We start from the raw sequence: 25,272 nt of genomic DNA, 5'->3' as shown, positions 1-25,272 counted from the left end.
ACTATGATGAATGCGGGTTAGCTTGACTCGTACAGATGGTAGTTGTTTGTAAGTAATCATAAGTGTCATCACTGGTAAGTAGGTACCAATACTTTTGAAAAACCATACCCACTTGCAAAAACAATTTAGAATTCTGTTGGGCCTCCTCAATAAAATTGGTGTAATTTGTCCAGATTCATGTACCTGCTAAACTGTATACCTCGTTCCTCAGTGTGATGCCTCCTTGGTCACTGTGTCCATCACACTGACATGAGCATTGCCAAGGAGTTTTGTAGTGGGGTGGACAGAGCCTGATAGGGAACTGAGGGCTGCCTTCCTTTTGGTTGACAGTGTATAGCAATAGACGGCCCCAGAGCTGCTATTCAGAAAAATAGAAGCTTTCAAGTACACAAACTGCTATCTACTGTCAATCAAAAGCAAGATATACCTGATGGAGAAGTTATCTTTCAGTTCCCCATCAGACTAAACCTACCCAACAGGTGCTGTGACCGTGGGGACTAGTTCTCCATTAGGTCCACTTCATTGTGAGCTTATCATTTCCCAAATATCGGTATTGCCATGTTTGGTTAATGACATCACCGCTATCCCTGGTCCCTTTGTTAACATTTAACTTTTGGTTGGGGAATCACTTGGCTGACAGCTGAATGGAGTCGAGGATAGAGTTCTGTGCAGGAAGCTGTCACATTCATGACAGCTTCCTAACACAGATATGCATCCACCTAAACATTGATGCCTCTCTGTATGCCAGCCCAGAGCTGGTCATAATTAAGTTTCCTAAATTGCAAGATGCCAGTAATTCTTAAACAATCAGTTGCTGTCAAAGTGACAGGTTCTTAACGTTACGGTAGTAAGAAGTACCTGAATTTGTCACTTATGTCTGTAATGTTATTGAAACTAGGACTCATTTTTGCCTGAATTAGACACAGGTAGTTTTAAAGAAAACGACTACTAGAAAAGTGAAATACAGTAAAACCTTGGATTGAAAGTAACTTGGTTTGAGAGTGTTTTGCATGACAAGCAAATTTTTTAAATAAATTTTGACTCGATAAACGAGCGATGTCTTGATATACAGGTCACAGCGGAGTATAAAAGAGAAGAGAGGCGCCTCTAAGTGTAGCAATATGGTTACATTTAATGAAGGTGCAACATTTAGCAACTCACATGGTTGATAATTAACCACTTAAGCCCCGGAGGATTTGGCTGCTCAAAGGCCAGGGCCTATTTTGCGATTCGGCACTGTGTGACTTTAACAGACAATTGCGCGGTCGTGCGACACTGTACCCAAATGAAAATGATGTTCTTTTTTTCCCCACAAACGTAGCTTTCTTTTGGTGGTATTTGATCACCTGTGTGATTTTTATTTTTTGTGCTATAAACAAAAAAGAGCGACAATTTTGAAAAAATAACAATATTTTTCACAATTTTTTATATGAAATTCCCCCCAAAAAAAGTAAAAATCAAAATTTTTTAACATTTTAGGCCAATTTGTTTTCTGCTACATATTTTTGGTAAAAAAAATCGCAATAAGCGTATTTTGATTGGTTTGCGCAAAAGTTATTGCGTTTAATAACTACGGGAAAGATTTATGTCATTTTTATTGTTTTTTTTTTAGCTAGTAATGGCGGCGATCTGTGATTTTTTTTGAGGGACTGCGACATTGCGGTGGACAGATCGGACCCTTGACTGACATTTTTTACACTTTTGGGGGTACCAGTGACATTACTACAGTAATCAGTGCTATACATATGCACTGTTACTGTAAAAATGACACTGGCAGGGAAGGGGTTAACTTTATTGGTAAACAGTGGGTTAAATGTATCCTTAGGGGCGTGATTCTAACTGTGGGGGGGGCATGGCTTGTGATGTAACCACAGAGACATACGATCCTACATAGCAGGATCGTATAGTCTCTGCAGTTACACCAAGGAGACTGACAGACGGCTGTGTTTACATCACCCGTCTGCCTTTCTCCCTCTCCAGTGGGAGATCGCGAGTGGCCGGCGGCCGCCGGTCACTCGCGCGGGGATGTTAGTGAACAACCGGGGCGGGAGCGCGCCTGCGGTGGCGCACGCTCGCCCCCTAGAGGCTCGTGGGCGAGTGACGTAGCCCTACGTCACTTTGCCCAGGAGAGGCTGACCGCCGCAGTACATATACTGACGGCGGTCGGCAAGTGGTTAAAGCAGGCAAATCTAAGTATGCAGGCATCTGGGGTAAAGCTGTTCACATTGACCATCCTCCACACCGCTATCAACATCACCCTTCCACATTGCTCTCCATAAGCGCTTCAAGCCTCGTTTTCAGATTGTTCTACTGCAGGGTAGTCTTCCCGGTCACGACTGCAGACTGACAGCGGTGAGAGCTGACAGTGAGGAGGATGGTCAATATGGACAGCTTTACCACGGAAGCTTGCATACTTAGATGTGCCTGTTTTAACTGTTGTACCTTCATTAAATGTAACCATATTGCTACACTTAGATGCGCGTCTCTTCTCTTTTATACACTAGCTACTGCTAGATTTTGCTTCTAAAAGGCTGTCATTTGTGGATGGGCATTTTTTGGTTACACAACAATCTTTTTATATGGTCTATAAACTGAAAGACTTCTGAATAAATGGTTGTGGAACAAATCCTCTGAGTTTCCATTATTTTTTATGGGGAAATTTTCTTTGATATAAGTTTGCTTTGGATTACAAGCATGTTTCCGGAACGAATTATGCTCGCAATCCAATGTTTTACTGTAAATGCTTTATTGAATTCCACTGATCCCATGTTATGCAGGAAAGCAAATCACAAAAACTCATAGCAACTATTGAGATTCCTTTATTCAGTAATTTGTCTTCATGAAACCATGGATTATGCCATGTTGCACATAACAGTCCTGTTTGTACTGCTTTTTTTTTTTTTTTTTAATAAAACCGATTGCACTCTATGGGAAAGGAGGCTGTTTTAGCTGGAAGCCATATTCATCTTGACAACACAGGTTAATTAGTGTTTGGATTTCAAAGTCGTCCTCTCTTTTACTCTAATACTGAAAAACAACAGGCATGAGATATTAGGGTTGATATACTAAAGGAATAGAGAGACTGTTCACTTAGCTTACTGAATAAGACTGTGTTCTATTCAATCACATGCAAGCAAATACCCTGTTATAATTTCTCTTGCATACGATTGGGCATACATAGTGAAAACAGCCTCACCATGATATCAGAGTGGGGCTATGCTGCTACATTCGCTCAGAGGCCGCTGCTGTTAGAGGGACCCAGTGAACTAGAGGAGAGGGGTACTACTGATTTCATAAGTGATCATTGCTACAGAGTGCAAAGTTGTTGCCTTGGCCATGGATTTCACAGGAAGCAGCCCTTGAGCGTCCAGTCTTCAAGCCACCAGAGAAAGGGGGGAGGACTGCATAGCAGTGAAAGGCTACTGGCCACAATCTTTTTACTCACCTCTTAAAGATACAGTGTTGCCATAAGTTGGAATTTACAGTAGTTTGGGGATTTGCACTCCTTAACCTTAACTCCAAAGCAGGACTCTTGGCCCCAATGCTAGCCAACATCTAGTACCATACTGGCCAGAGAGACTCTAATATCTAGTATCATACTTGGAGAGAGACAACATCTAGTACCATACTTGGAGAGAGACTCTAATATCTATAAACAAGTAATACCTAAACTTAGGTTACCCCTACAGTCAGGAAAGAGCTAATCAATGGGGTTTGGGTCTAGACATTCTTGATTCACACATCGTTATTGGTGTTACTATATAAATGTGCTTCACTTCGTGACCGTTTACTGTTGTTGCCACTTTTGGTGTTGGGGATGTAGCCTGCATTCCATTTCCTACTGCAGCCTTGGTGTGTCAGAGGGTGTGGAACTGCCAGAAGCAGTGGTTGCCATCTTCTGAAATTGAATCCTGTTGTATGAGAATTTTTCTATGAAAGTAATCTCTTTACTTTCGATATGAGGCTAACTTGCAACAAAAAACAGACGAAAATTCCTCCGATAATCTGATTATGAAGCTTTACCTGTCCAGGGATCCTGCGATGTTGGCCCCCTCAAAGCCGATTCCATTGGGTGCAAGTATAGGGAAACCAGCAGTGAAGCCTTAAGTCTTCACAGACAGTTTCCTACTGCGCATGCGCGAGTCGCGCTGCGATTTCTGAATGGCCCTGTTGTCTTCTGGGACACAAATAGGTCCCAGAAGGCAGTGGGGGGAATAAGGAGGGGCTAATTCAAACCTGGAAATGATGTACCTCGCTGCAGGGAGGTAGGACGGAAGTCCAGCTGGAGAAGAACAAAAAAGATACAAAACAACTAAAGAAAAAGAAGATGTCCAAAAACAAGGGAGGGGTGTTCTATTGTTCAAGACCTAGTTTCATTTTAGCCTGGAACTCAATTTTAACTAATTTGTCTATACAATAGAGCATCTGCTAGTTGAAGCTTTTTATTTATAGCAATTAACATAAAAACAGAATACAGTTAGGTGCTAATATTGATGGACACTTATATGACCTTAGAACGATGAGGGGAATATCTGCCCACCCTAGAATAAGCCACTGAAGCACTGGGACCTGCTGAAATATTTGGGTAATGATGATGGCTGGAAACATGCAGAATCATTGAAGAGTCCTATTAATAGTGTACTAGTGAGATTAGAAATGGAAATTTTGTTGAGAACAGATCACTACTAGAATCCTCATTGAATATGAGAAACAAGCATATCAATCAGCTTAACAGCAACCACACAAAGTGCAAGTATCAGTTTAGAATGAAGCCACAATATGTAAACCCTAAGGTGGCCTTGCTCCAGGGCCGGCCCTACCATGGGTCTCACTGGATCCACTGGACCCAGGCACACTTGGAGAGGGGTGGCAAATTTATTTTTTTTCCAGCAGTTTTGTGTGTCATCAGTTTGCAGCACGTTACAGGTGGCATTTCCCCATCTCATATGGCCACCCATAGTGAAAACTGATGAGTATGGGGAGGCGGAGTGTCTCCTCCGGCGAATGTCCCTCACGTGATTGTGGTTTGCGCAGTGACGTCAGACATCTCATGCAGGGCAACTTGGATCTTTTAGGGTGGTGGGCTTGGCAGACACAGGAGTAACAGGAGGACTGAGGGCAGACAGTGGGTGTTTAGTGGACTGGTCCGGTGGTGAGTTATGGAAGAAGATAACAGTATATATATTTTCTACATTTTATATTTATATCAAATAATGGATGTGGGACCTTTTGTTGGGCATGAGACTTTTTGGGGGAGTTGGAGTGGGGGGGTGGGGGGGGGGCAGCATTTCATTCTTGGACCCAGGCAGCACAATGTCTTGGGCCAGCCCTGGCTTACTCACAAAGTCAGACAAATCTATATGTTTATTATGTTTTCAACTTTGCATTTGCATTCAGTGTTTCGTTGGCCTCAAGCTAAAGTTTCACATCATCAGTCACATCAGGCTGATTAGAGGCTAGAACTGCAGCTCTCAGTAGACCAATTACGTTTGGTTTCTACAAGGGCACTGCAGCTACGTTTTCTACATTGTCAAAAACTGGTGGACTAGGGGACTCCCAGGCAGTAGAATTCTGGATGAAAAAAAAAAACACTTTAGGCTGAGTTCACACTGACGCGATGCGGGAAACCCTGCGAATTCTGTGCTGGTTCCCGCATCGCCCCCGAATCGCAGACAGTTAACACTGACATCTGCGAACCGCTGTGGGTGTCAATGTAAAGTTAATGACACCCCCAGATCGGTTCGCAGATCGCAGTGCGAACTGTGAAATGGTGCAGGAATCGGATCGCATAGGTGTGAACACCCATGTGATCCGATTCCAGTGCGAACCAAAAAATGGTCCTGTACCATTTTGGTCTGAATGCAATGCAAATTCAGTTTGCATTGCACAGACATCGCATGTGACCTGCACAGCATTGTGATGCGAAACACATGCAATGTATGTGTTCGCACCAATGTAAACCCAGCCTTAAACTGTATATTTAAAGAGGAATTCTTCCAGGATTATGGGCGTCCACAGGTAGGGGCAAGGGGAGGCAATTGCCCCCCCCCCCCCCCCTGGAATCTCAACTTCCTCTTTAAAGTGGCTGGTAAGCTACTTTATACCATCCTGTCTGATCTGTTTAATAATCCTGTGTGCCCCTGTGTCTGTGTTTTAAAAAAATAAGGCGTTCTTTACCAGTTTTTATAGCGCTGAGCGCTGCTCATGTGAACCGTCCATGGGCGGAGCCGAGGATTCCTTGCTGACGTCAGTCAGGAGGGGAGGAGGAGGAGAGGGGGAGAGAAGGAGAGAGGCGGCGGGTCATGTGAGCAGTGATTGGCGCTCTGAAAACTTTTTATAAAACACGGACACAGGGGCACACGGGATTATTATTATATTATATATTTTATTATAAACAGACTGTAGACAGGATATGAAATTTTAAGGCTCTGTTCACATGTAGGCGTTTTGGGGCGTTTTGGGGGAGTTTTTCTGCTCTAGGATCAGCTCTCAAAACGCCCAACAAGACAAATCCTATTCATTTCAATGGCCCCTGTTCACATCTGAGCGTTTTGACGCTGTAAGCAAAACGCCCAACGCTCAAAAAAGTACATGAGCTTCTTTTTGGGCAGATTACAGGCGTTTTCCATTGGTTTCTATTCAATCTAAAAACGCCTGCACAAAAAACGCCTGTAAAAACGCCTGTAAATCGCGGTAAAATCGCGGTAAAAATCGCAGTAAAATCGTGGTAAAGACGCCGCAAAAACGCTACGCTCAGGTGTGAATGTAGCCTAAATGAAACTTTAAATGAAACAACAGCAGAAGCAGGGGAGGGAGGGCACTGACACATGAGCAGACAGGCAGGGAGGGAGAGGGGAGAGAGGACAGAGGAGGATAGGAAAGCTGTGGATGATGGAGACCTGTAAACTGACCACAGTGTCAGGGCTCAGCAGCCATGGTATACTGTGGTCAGTTTATTGAGGGGAAGACATAGCCAAGCAGGATCAGCCATGAATTTTAGGTGATAGAAGGAGCCAAATTGCACAGCACAAGCACAAGCACTGTGCTGTATAACATGCTTTAAGGGAACAAGATACATTTTTTTTTTAGGTTAACAAATGCTTTAAAAATAAATGCTGCCGTTTGCCCTTCAAAAATAAATACTCAAAATAAGTATAATGACTAAGCCCCTCCCCTTCATGTCATTGTTTAAAAGGGGCGGAGCATGGGTGACCTTAAAATTTTGCCCCCCCCTTGAAAAAAGTTCTGCGGACGCCCATGTCCATGAAAACAGTTTTCGGACAATTGCATTACCTCTAATAATAGGGTGCCAGTGTATGGATGATACTGTGTTAAGTAAAACTCTTAGTTTCATTCAATCCTGACATTGCTGTACGTGCCAAACTTACAGTGCTGTGACTGACATTTCTGTAATTCATTTAGTAAAGGATAGTGTTGCTTGCTCTCCTCCTTCCTCTCCCCTCGTCCATTCAAAAGACATCTTGTATTCTTTTAATAGAATATAAGTGATGCTTGAAATGAAAAAAATATTTTCCTTAAATTCTTTAACAGATTAAATGGGAGCAAAAAAGAGAAGTACATTGTTAGGATTACATACACTTTCAGTTCCACTTTTACACCTGGAGTGAGTTACAAAAGGAACAAATAATCGAAACTCAGCTGCATGAATGAATATCTCTAATGTTTTATGGTAGAAATATAACAACTATATCACCCTGAAAATAGTAAAGAATTCCCCTCCCCACAAAAAATGTACAGCACTGTGCAAAAATGTAGGCAGGTGTGAAGAAATGCTGTAAAGTAAGAACACTTTCAAAAAATATATATTTTAACAGTTTATTTTTTATCAAGGTACAGCCTACATGGGAGTGACAACTCTGTTCTAAATTCCAGGAGCAGTGTAACATTGTTGTCTCACCACCACAGGAAACTGCATTCGTTGGACTTCACTTGCGGGCTATTGGATATATTGGATATGGCTGGATATATTGGATATGTCAAGAATATTGGAAATAGTGGACTATGCAGAGTGTGGATAAAGGCAAAAAACTTGTGCTTTTACAACCACTTGAAGTAAAATCTGTAAGTGCAGATGCACTTACTATTAAGTGCTACAGCACATACTTTATTCAACAGAAATCCATAGTTCTCTGTGTAGTTACCTACACTGCGCCTGCACCACTCCCTTTAAGTTTCCCTCCACACACTGATATACTTTGTCATGCACAAGCAGCACACTAATCACAGCAGATCACCTACCAGTTTTACATTCAGACCCTAAAGCCTACTAACATTGTTTACAATTTTTTTTTTTTTCAACCCAAAGAAGAAAACCAAAATGACAACTCAGCTTAGAGCCGCTGCACTAACAATCTGATGTTAGTACAGCAATATCCCCTAATGAGCTATTGTGTTCTGACAGAGGGAAAGACTCCCCGCCAGAACACTCTGGTCAGTGCTCTCAGCCATTGGCTGAGAGCGCTGATCGGGACCTGCTTACCTGCCGGTTTTCCATCATGCTCATCCGACAGAAGCCAGCTGAATGGCTGGCTTCTTTCAGACCGGCTGCCATACAAACGGAAAGAATGTCGGACATTTTTTATTGAACCAGCCTTTGTCATCCGACATTCGGCATGTGTGTACTAGGCTTAACTCCTGTGCTTCAACTTTGTGCCAAAACCTGATATCTGACAGCAAATGTCTAACAGAATTAACAGAATAGATTATTGCATTACTGGGAAGCTGCATATGCTGCATGTGTGTAACTCTAATGGCATTGGAGACCTACTAGCCCTTCATAAGGGTAACTGTAACTCTTGCCCCCATTAGTAACTCTTGCCTTTAGTGGATGAAATCATGATTTGCATGAACAAGAACAGAAACTACTTAGTGTGCTGTATACTAGGGATCGACTGATTATCGACAATGCCTGAGGTTACCGATATTGCCGATATTTCAGGAAAGTGCTTGTACCAGAGTGATGTCTTGTAATGACAACCGATGCGCCTTCCGTGGCTCGTCCGGGTCTCCCGTCCCACCGGGAGACCAGGGCATCCTACCTGCATGGCCACCGAAGAGAAGACCTGATCAAAGCCGCATTCGGCTCTGATCGGGTCTCCATGTAAAAAACCTGGAAGTGATGTCTTGACATCACTTCCGGGTACTCGGCGGCAAATTAAAAAAAATGTGAGCATTTAAAACAGCTAAACTTGGTGTATTGAATGCTTTTAAGTGCAGAGGAGGTTTTTTTTTTAAATGTTTGAAAATATCGGCCAATATCGGCCGATAACGATATCCGATAACCAAAATATCGGTATCAGCACTAAAAAAACGATATTGGTCGATCATTACTGTATACCCTGACAAGGTCATATGGCTGTTTATGCCCTCCATCACTCAGCTCCTGTATTTAAATCCTTTATGAGTAGTTGGTGACTGCAACTGACCTCAGTGAGGGTTAGCTGCATTCTGGTTGGGAGGAACTTTTTACAATATGGTAATGTAGACTATAGTATTATACGGCTGATTTAATAAACTTGTGGTTGATAAAATACACTGTTATTTCAAGTTCTCACCTGCAAAGCAACGCACTTAACAGGGTTGTGTATCACCGATTATTTTGTTATAGTAGCTCACTGTTGAATGAAAATGTTGAATAAAATAAATATATTCATTTAAACTCACTCATTTTGATCTTAGCTATGAACTGTTTTTTTTTTTTTTTAAATGCCTTTAAGACATCACAGAGCCATAAATAACATGAAATGTGTTCTTAGTGTGATGCAGATCAATAAAACTTGAAGCTCATCAATGGATTTCATGGTCAGCTTTATATTATTTACTGTAAATACATTAGTATGCATACCTTTGAAGAAATCATGTGAGTTGTCACATAGCTTCTATAGATAGGGTCAAAATGAGATATTTCCTATAAACTTTAAATTTGGATGTGTTTCTTAGCAAATGCAATATATACATGGATATGGAAAGTGGTTGTGACATAAACATACATTTACACAAACACACACACTCACTCACTCAAGTTGAACTGCATGGATTGGTGTCTTTATCCAACCTACAATTTAACTATATAACATTATGTACAGTAAGTAGCATCCTCCTAGGTAGGTGCTAGTGAGAGAGTATAGTCTTTGGCTCTGTCTGCCTATCAGAGGAGCAGTAGGCAAATCTATATTGCTTTCTGTCTAGCAGAGAGTAGGATCTGTTAGGATCTGCTCAGTGTGCTCAGTAGGTGATTCATTGAGTCTAGAGAGTGCTTCACACTGGTCCAATAGGAAGGAATGTTGGACAGTGGGAGGAAACCTGACTAATGTATACATAGGCTTTGATACAGTCTTGGTGATTGGCAGAGACAGGCTGTCTCGATGCATTCTGGGAGACTGCATAAAAGCCAGAAGGGCATGTGCTGCGGGGTCTTTGGCTGGTGAGTAGAGGACTGCCTCCTCCTCTGTAGCAGTGGCACATAGCATCGTGGCATCAGGAGGTCGTCCTAAGGGCCAGAGGAACGGAGCTGAACGCAGAGGTCCAGGAAAGCTGACTGAGGGGGAGACACTGGAGACCCTGGAAAAACAGTATAGTGAGTACAGGGGATCGTGTGGAGGGGCCTGACCTGAGGGGGGCCACCCTGGATTAGGATAGTCAGTGGACGGATGTCAGTGGTCAAAAAAGAGGATACTAGGAGAGTATCTTGAAGATATCTGTAGTTCATCAAGTCACCTGGAAAGAGACTTAATCTTAAATCCACCTAAGTGGCAAGGTGGATCAACAGCCTGGCTGTATCAACAGTTAGATGTCCTCCAAACTTTGTGCATAGTTAATCTGGAGTATCCCACTATTCCCTTCACCCTTCTTTATAAAATAAAAACAAAACAACAACATACCCCTGGACTAATTATTGACTGAGCCAAGAAGTAAAGTGATAGACTGTGAATGTCAAGGTTGCTAATGGTATCCTTAAGGGGGCAGTGCTACAAGTGCATCACAGTAATGTATGAAAAAAGTATAAATACAATCAATGTACACAATACCACATATCTTATTTATGTTGCATACCTGTCAGGAGTATATTGCATACTCCTGCACCCACTAATGCAGATAATGTTCATGCGCATGTGCCAGCACGCAGACCATCTCTGGCTAGTAACCAGCACATGGCACACGCCTAATCCCGAGAATGGCCCCAATCAACCTTTTTAAAGGAGGTCCTGATCTGTGCTAATTGCTGGATGTGTTCCTACTTTTGTTATCTGATCTCCCTTTGCTGACCTGACCTGCTCCTGACCTTGCTTTGTGGATTCTGGAATCCTGGCTCCACCTTGCCTTGACTACGCTCTACTATCTTCCTGATACTGACCTCGGCCTGCTGCTTGACTACGTTTACTCTTGCTCCTCGTGTATTACCCCAGTTTGGCTTTCTGACTACGTCCTAGTTGTCCCTCTGTGCTGACCCTGGCTTGCCATCTGACCAGATCTTTGATCTTGATGAGTACCTCTTCCTGCATATGGCCAAGTGCCCTTGCAGTCTCTGTACCAAGCTTCAAAGGTCCAGTTTTTTTGCGCCATCCTTCGGACTGCCATCCCTGCTGACTACAGTCCAGAGACTACATTTTAAATTGTAAAAATTACTCTAGTGCAAATATATTATAGTGTGAGAATTATATGTGAAGTATCAAGTGTTCACCTACACTTATGTGTTGCATAATTATGTAAAGAAGCAGTGCCACGCAATAGATTAAATACAAATAAAACTATCAGTTACTACTATGTCGACTCTAATATAAATGGGATAAACAGTGAAAATAGTGCTTTAATTCATTATGTGCCAACTATTAATTTTAGCTTTTGTACATAAAAATAATACAATCAATGAAGTGCAATCTGTGGGACCCAGAAAAATGACCAATAATACAATTTTTTTTATATAGCATAGTACAATATAAATTCCAGAGTCCAGAGACTACTGCTACCCACTATCTGATACTGGCACTCGCGCTGCTTTGTGTCCTGTACCACTGTCTCAACTCTCTCGGGTATTTGGACCAGAGCTGCAAGGGAAAAGCCCACTCGTCATTTCGGCCTCCAACCAAGGTTTGTGACAATACCTATTGTCATATGGTTTAAAGTAACATAGCGTTTTCTATTACTACCTTTTATATAGGGCAAAGGCAAAACATTGTAACATTTTGTCTAGTATAAACCTATACAAGAGCAATCCTTACCTTCCATAGGACATATTATGTAGGAAGAAAAAAGGCTTTTGGATCAAGATCAAACTGTGATCCATGGTGGAAGGGTCAAGTTAGAAATGTTTTTTTTTAAGGTACTGGAGAAATAAAATTGGGTCCAATAAATACATGCCTTGTCTTGGAAAACATTCCCCTTGCTGATGCAGAGACAATGTTAGGTCCTCCATCTGCAAATTATAATTCACAGAGGTCACCCATTGACCTATTGTAGGAATCAAGATTGATTTCCAATCGTTAAGAATACCAGGAAGGCCTGGCTGCGTTTGAGGGGTGGGTTATCAGGGAGTGGCAATATTTTCATTTTGCTAATGGGCTAAGATGAAGAAGACACGCAATGGGGTTGTCTGCAAGGAATAGTCTCGTAAGCTCTAGGATCAAGTCACATACTTTGACCCAGAAAGGGCAAATCCTTGGATGGTCTTAGAATATATGAAATAACGTTCCCCAGAGAATCTTCACATCTCCAGCAGTTAGAGGTAAAATCTGGGAACATTTTGTGTAGTCTAAAAAAACCCTATACTATATAGTTAACAATTTATATTGTGACTCCTGCAATCTATAAGATATAGAAGATTTGTGTGCAAAAAAAGGATGCAATCCCTTTGTTCTGGTGAAAAATTGGTAGGCCAAACCTTTTTCCCATTCTGACAAAAAGAAGGACACATAATTCTCAGGAGGGGAGGTAAGGCTAGTAAGCTATTGAAAGACCACGTCTGAGAGAGGTTGGATCCTTGCAGCTTAAGTCAGGGGGTTCTACCTCTTAGGTTGAACAGAAAGTAGAAAATGTCTGAGCTGGTACACATGTCAAATAGGATCTATCACTGATTGGATTGTGAGAATGCTCCTTTAACCACCCCCCTCCCTGAAGTCAACCAATCTGAAAGTGTTAAGATTAGGTAGGAACCTGGGATCCTGGCAGCCTGGGGGTAAATTAGGGTTACCAATCATCGGCAACATCAAAGAGTTGACCAATGCATTTAGAACACCCCTGTGATCCTGTAGGGTGACTTTAAGGGTATTTCCTATTTTTGGGTGCTCATTAATAGAAATTGATATTGGGCATGGTAACCAAGGGAGCACATGAAGCAGGAGAGGAGACATAGACTGCTCAAATGTTACCCAGCTTGAAGTCTTAATATGTGTACACCAGTCAAAATTGTTAGGGTGAATCACTTGATGGAAGAGGATCGGGTCAGGGAAACTTTTGCCACTGCGAAGTTTGGGTTGGCTAAGTTACAGCTTTTAAACTAAGAGAATTTCTCTTTCAAACTAAGAGAATTTTCTTTTGACCAAGTGCAAGAAGGTAGGAGGGATAAAAATAAGAAGAGTTTTCAGGAGGTAGAGTAAACATGGCAATAAATAAATGTTTAAAATATTATTCAGAATTAGTTTAGGAAAAAAAGGATGATTTCATAGCCCAAGTATCTCAACTTTCACGGTAGCTGCACCATAACTTAATTTTTGTGTGTGAATTTAAAGGACAGGTGCATGTTTTTGTCCTTGTTTTGGTAGCCCCTAACCAAACACTGAATACTGTATTAATAGCACATACGTTTCTAAACCCAGGGATACAGTTAACTTGCCCATCCACAACCTGTCAGTCTGTTGACAGGCTTTCCATCAAAATGGAATGTGTGGCTTTTAATCACTGGGAAGAGAAGGGAGTACACTGGTCACATAGCAGAAATCACTATAGCCCCACAGTTTAGCTAAGTATATGCTATTATTTTTGTCTTGCATGCAAGAGTTTTATTTGCGCTCTTAGAAAGCACAATAAAGTCACAGGAAATAATAGAAGTCAATGGTAAAGTACAGCTAACCTGCACCAAACCTGGGGTACACTGTGCTACACCTGTGGTTCGGTCAAACTGCACCACATCATTGTGAAAGGGACCCTTCTTTGAAAATCATTCTTTCACTTTCTTTTCTTTCTTGAGACAGGAAGTGAATAAAGAACTCCTCAATGTTACATAGTTACATAGTTAGTGAGGTTGAAAAAAGACATCAGTCCATCCAGTTCAAGCTATGATATGTGTGTGTGTTTGCTGTTAACCGTACATTGTATACCCCTGTATGTTGTGGTCTTTAAGGTGCCCATCTATTAGTTTTTTTTGAAACTATCAATGCTCCCTGCTGATACAACGGTTTGCGGAAGAGAATTCCACATCCTTACTGCTCTCACAGTGAAGAACCCCCTGCGTATTTTAAGGTTAAACCGCCTTTCCTCTAGTTTTAGTGAGTGGCCACGTGTCTTATTGTATTCAATGGACCACAGACAGTAAAAAAAACGTTTTTTCTCAGCAGGGGATCGACCCGCCAATCCCCCGCTGAGCAGGTTGATGACAGCTGTGTCTCTGTGCTGTGTGCGGAGACACAGCTGTCAGTTCCCTATGCATCTCTATGGGGGAAATGGGATAAGAACGGACCGTAGGTCCGTTCTCATCCGATCCCATCTGATCCGATCCGCTGGACGGATGGAAAATAGGGTTTCCATCCGTCCAGATTTGACGGATCGGATCGTATGTCAGCGGACATGTCTCCACTGACATCTGATGCCCCATAGGGATGCATGGGGGGACCGTTCAGATCCGCCAAAAAAAAATGGACAGGCGGATCTGAACGGTCCGCCTGTGTGAAAGAGCCCTAATGCCTCGTACACACGCCTCGATTATTGGCCGGGAAATTTTCGGCTTGTTAGTATGATGCTTTCGACAGCCGACTCCGACTTTTCGGCCGAAAAAAATCTGGTGTGCAGGCTATAAAATTTTTGTTGGCCGTCAACACAATGGCCGATTTTCCGTCAGTCAGTACAGATTTCGGCAGACAAAAACCTGATGAGCAAGACTGGGCATGCTCAGAGAAGAGAAAACACACGGAAAGTAAACCAGCACATGACATCACTTCTGAAGTAGATTTTTGTTGGCCGAGGAAATTTGTGTGCAGTCTAGGCACATTCCAACCAACAAATCACCACTCTGGACAAAAGTCGGATGATCGGTCGGCCGATAATCGTTGCGTGTGTACGAGGCATTAGGCTCTATAACAACAGAGAGTCTAGTTGAGAATCACTACTTCAGTAAAACAGTTCAGAACACAAACTACTTGTGATTATTCTCTTAGCCAGCATTTCTCACAGTAAAGGTCAGGGTATCTCTGGCAAAAGAAGAGAACAGCTGGAGGGATTCAAGGACAAAGGGCCACCCCATTGTAGTTGGCAAACTCTGGTAGCATTTGGGGAGGGGCTCCCAACAGAAGCTGGGTCTTCCAGAGTAGCTGCATACTATTAGGTTCCTCCCTGGCTGCTAACACATCAGTTCTGACAATGGAGGGCCTCTCACCTTGCTGTAGACCAGGCATGACCAAACTGCCCCCTGACAAATTTTTTTTTTTTTGCTGGGGGTGGGGGGGGGAAGGAAGTTGAGTCGGGGGCATGGCCACAGCGGCTTTCAACTAACTGAAGGCAGAGGCTGCCTCGGAGGGGAGGGGGTGAGTGCCGCCGGATTACAAACAGAGCGGGGATCTCCTGCTTACCTGGCGGCCGCTGTCATACGATGCCTGCCCCCTGGACCAGCTCCTATGATAGACAGCACATTGGTGACATGGAGGCAGGACTTCGCATGACAGCGATCGCTGGGTAAGAGGGAGATCCCCGCTTTGTAATCCAGCGGCTCTCCTCTCTCTTCATTGCAGACTGCATTGGATGGGCATGCACTGGTGAGCCTTTATTGGATGGGCATGCACTGGTGAGGCTTCATTGGATGGGTATGCACTGGTGAGGCTACATTGGATGGACACTGATCAGGCTGCATTGGATGGGCATGCACTGGTCAGGCTGCATTGGATGGGCACTGATCAGGCTGTATTGGATGGTCATGTACTTGTGAGGCTGCATTGGATGGGCACTGATCAGGCTGCATTGGATGGGCATGCACTGATGAAGCTGCATTGGATGGGCATGCACTACTAAGGCTGCATTGGATAGGCACGCACTGGTGAGGCTGCATTGGATGGGCACTGGTGAGGCTGCATTGGATGGGCACTGATCAGGCTGCATTGGATGGGCATGCACTGGTGAGGCTGCATTGGATGGGCACTGGTGAGGCTGCATTGGATGGACATGCACTGGTGAGGCTGCGTTGGATGGGCACTGATCAGGCTGCATTGGATGGGCACGCACTGGTGAAGCTGCATTGGATGGGCACTGTTTTGGCTGCAATGGATGGGAACGCACTAGGATGCAAGTGCCGTGCAATCTCCTGGCTGCTGCAGGAGACTTAGGATGTCTGCAGTCAGTGACAGAGCTGCTGCTTCCTGTATAGTTCCGGCTCTGTCACAGGGGGATTGATATGAAATGCATCCCTCCTCCGCCTGTGACAGGAGCCACATAGGAAGCAGCGGCTCTGCTCTCTACTGCAGCCGCTGCTTCCTCCAGCAGTACCCGACGTCATGACCAGCAGTACCCGCATGACCAGCAGTACAAATCACTGAAGTGGTCATGGTGGTTAGAGTGTTCCTATAATATCTCTCAGAAGAAGTAAACCTGTATACTGATTCCATTTCATTTCATCATCCTCTAGTATTGTTAAATTAGTGCGGGGGGGGGGGGGGGGGGGGCGCGGCGACGCGGGAAGGGCACAGGAGCGTTTTATTACTTATGCGGCCCGAGAAAATTTCTCTACACTCAATGTGGCCCAGGGAATCCAAAAGGTTGGACACCCATGCTGTAGACCGTTGTCCAGCTATCTTTCCCTTATCAGGTGTGGCTTCTTTGAGATTCTAAGGGAGGAGAGCTGATGAACTTATTTTCCTTGGAAGTGTCCAGAAACCCAGGGAGTTTTGGTAAATGGAGTTAAAGGGGCCTTACCCTAAACCTGAGCATGGTGAGTAAATGGGTACTCTGGACATTTAAACACTATAGTATCATCATTTGTAGTGGTACAACAATGAGAACTTAGGTGGCTTAAATACAACTTTGCCTAAAGAAGGCATTTTTAACTTAAGACAGATGTAAGTAACAGTTTAACATGGATGTTCTGTATTGTTTTCCTCTACAACTATAAAGTAGAGCACAGCCACATAGATGCTGCAGTTTTTTGAGACACCTTCACTCCTCTGGCAAATATCCTTAGGTCACCGAGATTTATGATGTGGTTATCAGGATACGGCAACATCAGAATTCTTTTATTAGACCATAAATTTAACCTTGTTACCTTTCCACATACATTAATTCTTTTATTATCCGTATGTAATGGAAAGCTGTTTCTTTAGTAGCTTTATTAATTCAGTTGGCAATTGGTTCACCACTTTTTTACAGAGACTGTTAGGTATATTTTATAAGCTCTACAATAGCTAAATACCAATTAGAACTGGCTTACTTGTTTGTGCTGTGCATATTACTAGAATCCAGAGATTTAGGGCTAAGCAAAAATAGAGCTGATTGGAGCAATAAAATGAAATGAACTTCATGTGAGATATCAGTCGTTTTAAAGGAATATTCCACACTAGATTGGAAGACTTCTACTATAATCTCCTATGTCTTTAAATAGGAGGGGATCACTATCTTCTGCACCCCCTAATTTCAACTAAACAAGCAATTGATGCTTTTGATCCAATGTTTGCACTGATTCAACCAGGCTCTGAACACACTGTTCCTACATTTGAAAAGGCTAATCAATGACCTCATACCTAAAGGTTCAGGGACAGATGGCCAAGTTTGGAGTCTAAAGCTTGATACACACTATACAATTTTCTTTAGATTTTCCAAAACCATATAATATGAGGTCAAACCTAAACACTTTAAATTTGTGTGCAATCAGGCAGGCCCTTGCACTACATAGTTGAAGGTAAATCTAAAGGAAATCTAACAACAAAAGTTGTATAGTGTGTATCCAGCTTACGTCTATGTGATTATATAAGCATATGTCAAGAAAAAAAAACATGCAAGATATTTCCCTTTGTTTTATTTGTTCAAATGCCCCACAAGTAAAGAAAAATACCTGTTTATCTGAAATAATTTCACTTGGCTATATTGTGGACTGACAATACACAGTATTTTTGTGGACTGTCATCACTGTCCAGTTGTCTTTTGGTGAAATACTCAACCACTCCCAATCTCAGATCTCTACAATACTAATGACTATCATTCAGTAGTCCATGAAAAGAACACAGAGGGTTCTTTAACACATGAAGTGTGCAGAGGACACATGACAGCTCTGAATTTCTAACAAGATCAAGAGGTTTTTTTTCTCCCACTTCTCATATTGTCCATCTGCAGCCTCCACTTTGTGTGTGCTTCTGCTTTGGACTAAACGTTCATGAACAGCAGTTCCCAGCTCTGCACACATGGGAAGCAAGAGAGACCGAGAACCAAAGCCAAAGCTGGGAAGCCACTATCAATCAATGCTGTGGACGAGGAAGAAAAGTGTGGCTTTGGTTCTGTGTCTCTCGTAAAGTGTGTGAAGTGGCTGCACATAAGCTTGTAGTTCAAAAGAAAGTGGAGATTCTGGCAGTGGCGGCCCGTGCATAGGGGGCGCCAGGGCGCCGCCCCCCCCCCTACAAAAAAAGAAAAAAAAAGACAAAAAGAACAATAAAGTTCGGAAAAAAAAAAATTGGTTCGCCGGCCTGACCGGCCTATGTGGTGGCTGAAGGGGGGGTGGGGTTTACGACCCAGAAGAGGCACCGATTGGCTGCCTTCTGGGGGCGTAACCTGGGCACAGGAAAGAGAGCTTGGCCACCCCCACCTTTGTGATATCCTGACTGTGATTGGTCCAGTCTCCAGCCTGGACCAATCATCATCCAGGACATCGCTGACGTCGCAATGGGGGCGGTGCCGGTGCGTGCGTCAGTCACTCACCGTCACCGCCGCTCAGAGAAGAGGAGAGGCCGCCCGCCGGTTCCCGCCACAGAGGAGAGGCCGAGACGAGGGAGAAGGACCCGCCGCAGAAGAGGAGGAAGAAGCCGCCGCTGGGAGCCGAGCCGCCACCAGGTAAGTTTGAAGGGAGCGCGCACACTGGTCTCTGCATTGATTGGGGTACAATGCTGTGGGCACTCTGCAATAATTGGGGTACAATGCTGTGGGCACCAGTGGCGGCTGGTGCTCAAAATTTTTGGGGGGGCGCAAAAAGAAAAATGTAATAGGTATTGCTTCGCGTCAAAAAACGCAGTAAAAAATTGCATGACATTGAAGTCATGATACAGGCATGGCACAGGTGATGGTATAGGCATGGCATAGGTGATGGTACAGGCATGGCAAAGGTGATGGTACAGGCATGGCAAAGGTGATGGTACAGGCATGGCACAGATATGGTATAGGCATGTCACAGGTCATGGTACAGGAGATGGTATATGCCCCCTTTCAATGCAGAGACCAGTGTACATGCCCCCTTTCAATGCAGTGACCAGCGTACATGCCCCCTTTCAATGCAGAGACCAGTGTACATGCCCCCTTTCAATGCAGAGACCAGCGTACATGCCCCCTTTCAATGCAGTGACCAGCGTACATGCCCCCTTTCAATGCAGAGACCAGCGTACATGCCCCCTTTCAGTGCAGTGACCAGCGTACATGCCCCCTTTCAATGCAGAGACCAGTGTACATGCCCCCTTTCAATGCAGAGACCAGCCTACATGCCCCCTTTCAATGCAGTGACCAGCGTGCATGCCCCCTTTCAATGCAGTGACCAGCGTACATGCCCCCTTTCAATGCAGAGACCAGCGTACATGCCTCCTTTCAATGCAGAGACCAGCGTGCTTGCCCCCTTTAATGCAGAGTTCAGCGTGCGTGCCCCCTTCAATGCAATGAACATTGTGCTGTGCCCCCTTCAATGCAATGAACACTGTGCTGTGCCCCCTTCAATGCAATAAACACTGTGCTGTGCCCCCACAATGCAGAGTTCAGCGTGCATGCCCCCTTCAATGCAACTGTGCTGTGCCCCCTTCAATGCAATGAACAATGTGCTGTGACCCCTTCAATGCAATAAACACTGTGCTGTGCCCCCTTCAATGCAATAAACACTGTGCTGTGCCCCCTTCAATGCAATAAACACTGTTCTGTGCCCCCTTCAATGCAATGAACACTGTGCTATGCCCCCTTCAATGCAATAAACACTGTGCTGTGCCCCCTTCAATGCAATAAACACTGTGCTGTGCACCCTTCAATGCAATAAACACTGTGCTGTGCCCCCTTCAATGCAATGAACACTGTGCTATGCCCCCTTCAATGCAATGAACACTGTGCTGTGCCCCCTTCAATGCAATAAACACTGTGCTGTGCCCCCACAATGCAGAGTTCAGCGTGCATGCCCCCTTCAATGCAACTGTGCTGTGCCCCCTTCAATGCAATAAACACTGTGCTGTGCCCCCTTCAATGCAATGAACACTGTGCTGTGCCCCCACAATGCAATGAACACTGTGCTATGCCCCCTTCAATGCAATAAACACTGTGCTGTGCCCCCTTCAATGCAATAAACACTGTGCTGTACCCCCTTCAATGCAATGAACACTGTGCTGTGCCCCCACAATGCAGAGTTCAACGTGCATGCCCCCTTCAATGCAACTGTGCTGTGCCCCCTTCAATGCAATAAACACTGTGCTGTGCCCCCTTCAATGCAATGCAATAAACACTGTGCTGTGCCCCCTTCAATGCAATAAACACTGTGCTGTGCCCCCTTCAATGCAATAAACACTGTTCTGTGGCCCTTTCAATGCAATGAACACTGTGCTGTGCCCCCTTCAATGCAGAGTACAGCGTGCGTGCCCCCTTCAATGCAACTGTGCTGTGCCCCCTTCAATGCAATAAACACTGTTCCATGCCCCCCTCAATGCAGAGTTAAGCGTGCGAGCCCCTTTCAATGCAGAGCGCCACAGCATTGTCCCCAATCACTGCAGAGCGCCACAGCATTGTCCCCCAATCACTGCAGAGCGCCACAGCATTGTCCCCAATGATTGCAGAGTGCACCACAGCATTGTACCCCAATGATTGCAGAGTGCCACAGCATTGTACCCCAATGATTGCAGAGTGCCCACAGCATTGTACCCCAATGATTGCAGAGCGCCACAGCATTGTCCCCCAATGATTGCAGAGCGCCACAGCATTGTCCCCCAATGATTGCAGAGCGCCACAGCATTGTACCCCAATTATTGCAGAGTGCCCACAGCATTGTCCCCCAATGATTGCAGAGCGCCAGAGCATTGTCCCCCAATGATTGCAAAGCGCCACAGCATTGTACCCCAATGATTGCAGAGTGCCCACAGCATTGTACCCCAATGATTGCAGAGGGCCACAGCATTGTACCCCAATGATTGCAGAGTGCCCACAGCATTGTACCCCAATGATTGCAGAGTGCCAGCATTGTACCCCAATGATTGCAGAGCGCCACAGCATTGTACCCCAATTATTGCAGAGTGCCAGCATTGTACCCCAATGATTGCAGAGCGCCACAGCATTGTACCCCAATTATTGCAGAGTGCATTCTGGTGAGACTCCATATGTCCTGGCAGGAAATGGCAGGCACCCACAGATGGAACAAGCACAAATCAAGAAAACCCAGAAAAAAACATGTATTTCTGGCTACCAGCATCTCTTTTTTTTTTTAAATCTAGCCCTATATTGTTTGTTGTTAGCGTATTGACATAATTGCCTATGTGTTGTCCTCATGTTGTTATGAATGGTAGGTTTGTTGTTTGCATATTGCCACCCTTGCTCTATTATTGTCCTTTTGTTTTCCATGTTGTCATGTTTGATCATTTATTTCCCTCCTATTGTAACATTAGACTGTTTGTTGCCTTGTTAGCACGTTGTATTTATGATTAGTGTTGAGCGAACACGGACTGTATTATTCGGATTCGTACCGGATAATTGGATTTTTGTTACCCGAACACGGACCCGAAAACTTTACTGTATGTTCAGGTTTAAAATCCGTGTTCGGTAATTTTATTTCCTGTTTTTTATGTAATGGCGCGCTTTTAATGGCGGGCTTTCAACAGCCAATCAACAAGCGTTTAACTGGTGTGCCTTAAGCCATCCCAGCCATGCCTACTAATGTATTAGTAGCTGTAATTGGCCATCTGAAGCATGTGACCCATGTCTTTATAAGTTCGAGAGACACAGAGGGATGCGTCATTCTGCTGTAGTGTAGGGAGAGAGCACACATCATAAGTGCTGGCTGCTGATTAGGGACAGACAGTGAAAAATTGTGCCCGAAAAGAATGCAGGGACAGGTCGGAGTGTAGGCAGGGAAAGTTATTTGAGCATTTTAGGGACAGGCTGGAGAGATTAGGCAGGGACAGAACAATCGTCCGTTAGCGATCTACATCGATTTTGCAGTGTGGGGGGTGGTGCAGTGAACAATCTTTTTGCCCTCACTTGAGCCCACTGAGAAGGAGGAGGAGGAGGGAGAAAAAATATATTTTTATCAGTCTGTTGTGTGCAGCGTTCAGCTATATTTTACTACAGATTGCTGTTCTAATCTGCTATTTAAAAATTACAAAGTTAAACGGGAATTTTTTTTTTTCCCTTCATAGCCTGCTTGCTGCTGAGCTGACCGTGACATAAGACACTGCTGTGTTCACATGTGCTATTGAGTGATTTTCAATTTTATATACTTTTTTCTATTCCACTATTCAATATACACCCTTTTGGGTTAAAAAAAATTTAATTGTGGCATAGTCTGTACTAATCTGCTATTTAAAAATTACAAAGTTAAAGGGGAATTGCATGACATAAAACATAAGACACTGCTGTGTTCACATGTGCTATTGAAAAATCACCAATTTTATATCATATTTTCTATTCCGCTATTCAATCTACACCCTTTTGGGGTAAAAAAAATTAAATTGCGGCATAGTCTGTATCGGTACGTGTGAGATACACCTTCCAAATTTTTGGGGCGCATCTTCCACCGCCGAGGATTGCAGGGTGCTTCAGTTTGCCTCCTGTTCCGAACTCCTCCTACTCCTCATCCTGCCTTTAGGGTACAAAAAATTGTAATCGGGGTCTAGTCTGGGTCTGTACGTGTGAGATACACCTTTTTATATCATATTTTCTATCCCGCTATTCAATCTACACCCTTTGGGGTAAAAAGAATTAAATTGTGGCATAGTCTGTATCGGTACGTGTGAGATACACCTTCCAAATTTTTGGGGCGCATCTTCCACCGCCGAGGATTGCAGGGTGCTTCAGTTTGCCTCCTGTTCCGAACTCCTCCTACTCCTCATCCTGCCTTTAGGGTACAAAAAATTGTAATCGGGGTCTAGTCTGGGTCTGTACGTGTGAGATACACCTTTTTATATCATATTTTCTATCCCACTATTCAATCTACACCCTTTGGGGTAAAAAGAATTAAATTGTGGCATAGTCTGTATCGGTACGTGTGAGATACACCTTCCAAATTTTTGGGGCGCATCTTCCACCGCCGAGGATTGCAGGGTGCTTCAGTTTGCCTCCTGTTCCGAACTCCTCCTACTCCTCATCCTGCCTTTAGGGTACAAAAAATTGTAATCAGGGTCTAGTCTGAGTTTGTACGTGTGAGATACACCTTTTTATATCATATTTTCTATTCCGCTATTCAATCTACACCCTTTGGGGTAAAAATAATTAAATTGCGGCATAGTCTGTATCGGTACGTGTGAGATGCACCTTTTTATATACTTTTTTCTATTCCGCTATTCAATATACACCCTTTTGGGGTTAAAAAAATTAAATTGCGGCATAGTCTGTATCGGTACGTGTGAGACACACCTTTTAAATTTGTTTGGTGCATCTTCCACCACCGAGGATTGCAGGGCGCTTCAGTTTGCCTCCTGTTCCGAACTCCTCCTACTCCTCATCCTCCCTTTAGGGTACAAAAAATTGTAATCGGGGCCTAGTCTGTGTTTATACGTGTGAGATACACCGTTTTATACATTTTTTTTTTATTCCGCTATTCAATATACACCCTTTTGGGGTAAAAAAAATTAAATTGCGGCATAGTCTGTGTTTGTACGTCCGAGATACACCTTTTTATATCATATTTTCTATTCCGCTATTCAATCTACACCCTTTTGGGGTAAAAAAAATTAAATTGCGGCATAGTCTGTATCGGTACGTGTGAGATACACCTTTTAAATTTGTTTGGCGCATCTCTTTCCACCACCGAGGATTGAAGGGCGCTTCAGTTTACATCCTGTTCCTAACTCCTCCTACTCCGCTTCCTCATCCTCTACCGCCTCCTCATCCGGTCAGCGTAACACCTTCACCACCAAATTCAGCAAAGCCAGGGGTAAAGGACAGCAGGCAGTTTTAAAACTTGCATGTTTGGGGGAAAAAGTGAAGGCTGTCTGTGCGCACTTTCGGCGTTCTCACCCTGCTGCTGCTCGCCTGTTAGCGCTGCAGCGTAACATCGGCCTTCCAGCTCACCGCCTCATATGTGATGCGCCCACAAGGTGGAACTCCACCTTGCATATGCTGGAAAGACTGTGCGAGCAGCAGCAGGCCATAGTGGAGTTTCAGCTGCAGCACGCACGCGTGAGTTGCTCTGCGGAACAGCACCACTTCACCACCAATAACTGGGCCTCCATGCGAGACCTATGTGCTTTGTTGCACTGTTTTGAGTACTCCACCAACATGGCCAGTGCCGATGACGCCGTTGTCAGCTTAACTATCCCACTTCTATGCCTCCTTGAAAAAACGCATCGGGCTATGATGGAAGAGGATGTGGCACAGGAGGAGGAGGAGGAGGAAGAGGGATCATTTCCATGGCTTTTAGGGCAGTCATTCACAAGTGGCTCCGAGGGTGGGTTCCTGCACCCACAAACGCCAGGTGCACAATTGTCCAGCAGGGGCACAGTTCTGGAGGATGAGGAGGAGGAGGAGGAGATGGAACCATGTTCACAGCAGTGTGGCACCCAGGCCAGCTCATGGCCATCACTGGTGCGTGGCTGGGGGGGATACAGAAGACACAGACGATACAACTCCCACAGAGGACAGCCTTTCGTTGCCTCTGGGCAGCCTGGCACACATGAGCGATTACAT

The sequence above is a fragment of the Pelophylax lessonae genome (assembly GCF_965119305.1).
Source record: "Pelophylax lessonae genome assembly, chromosome: 4".
NCBI lineage: Eukaryota > Metazoa > Chordata > Amphibia > Anura > Ranidae > Pelophylax > Pelophylax lessonae.
Note: the sequence above shows the minus strand (reverse complement) of the source record.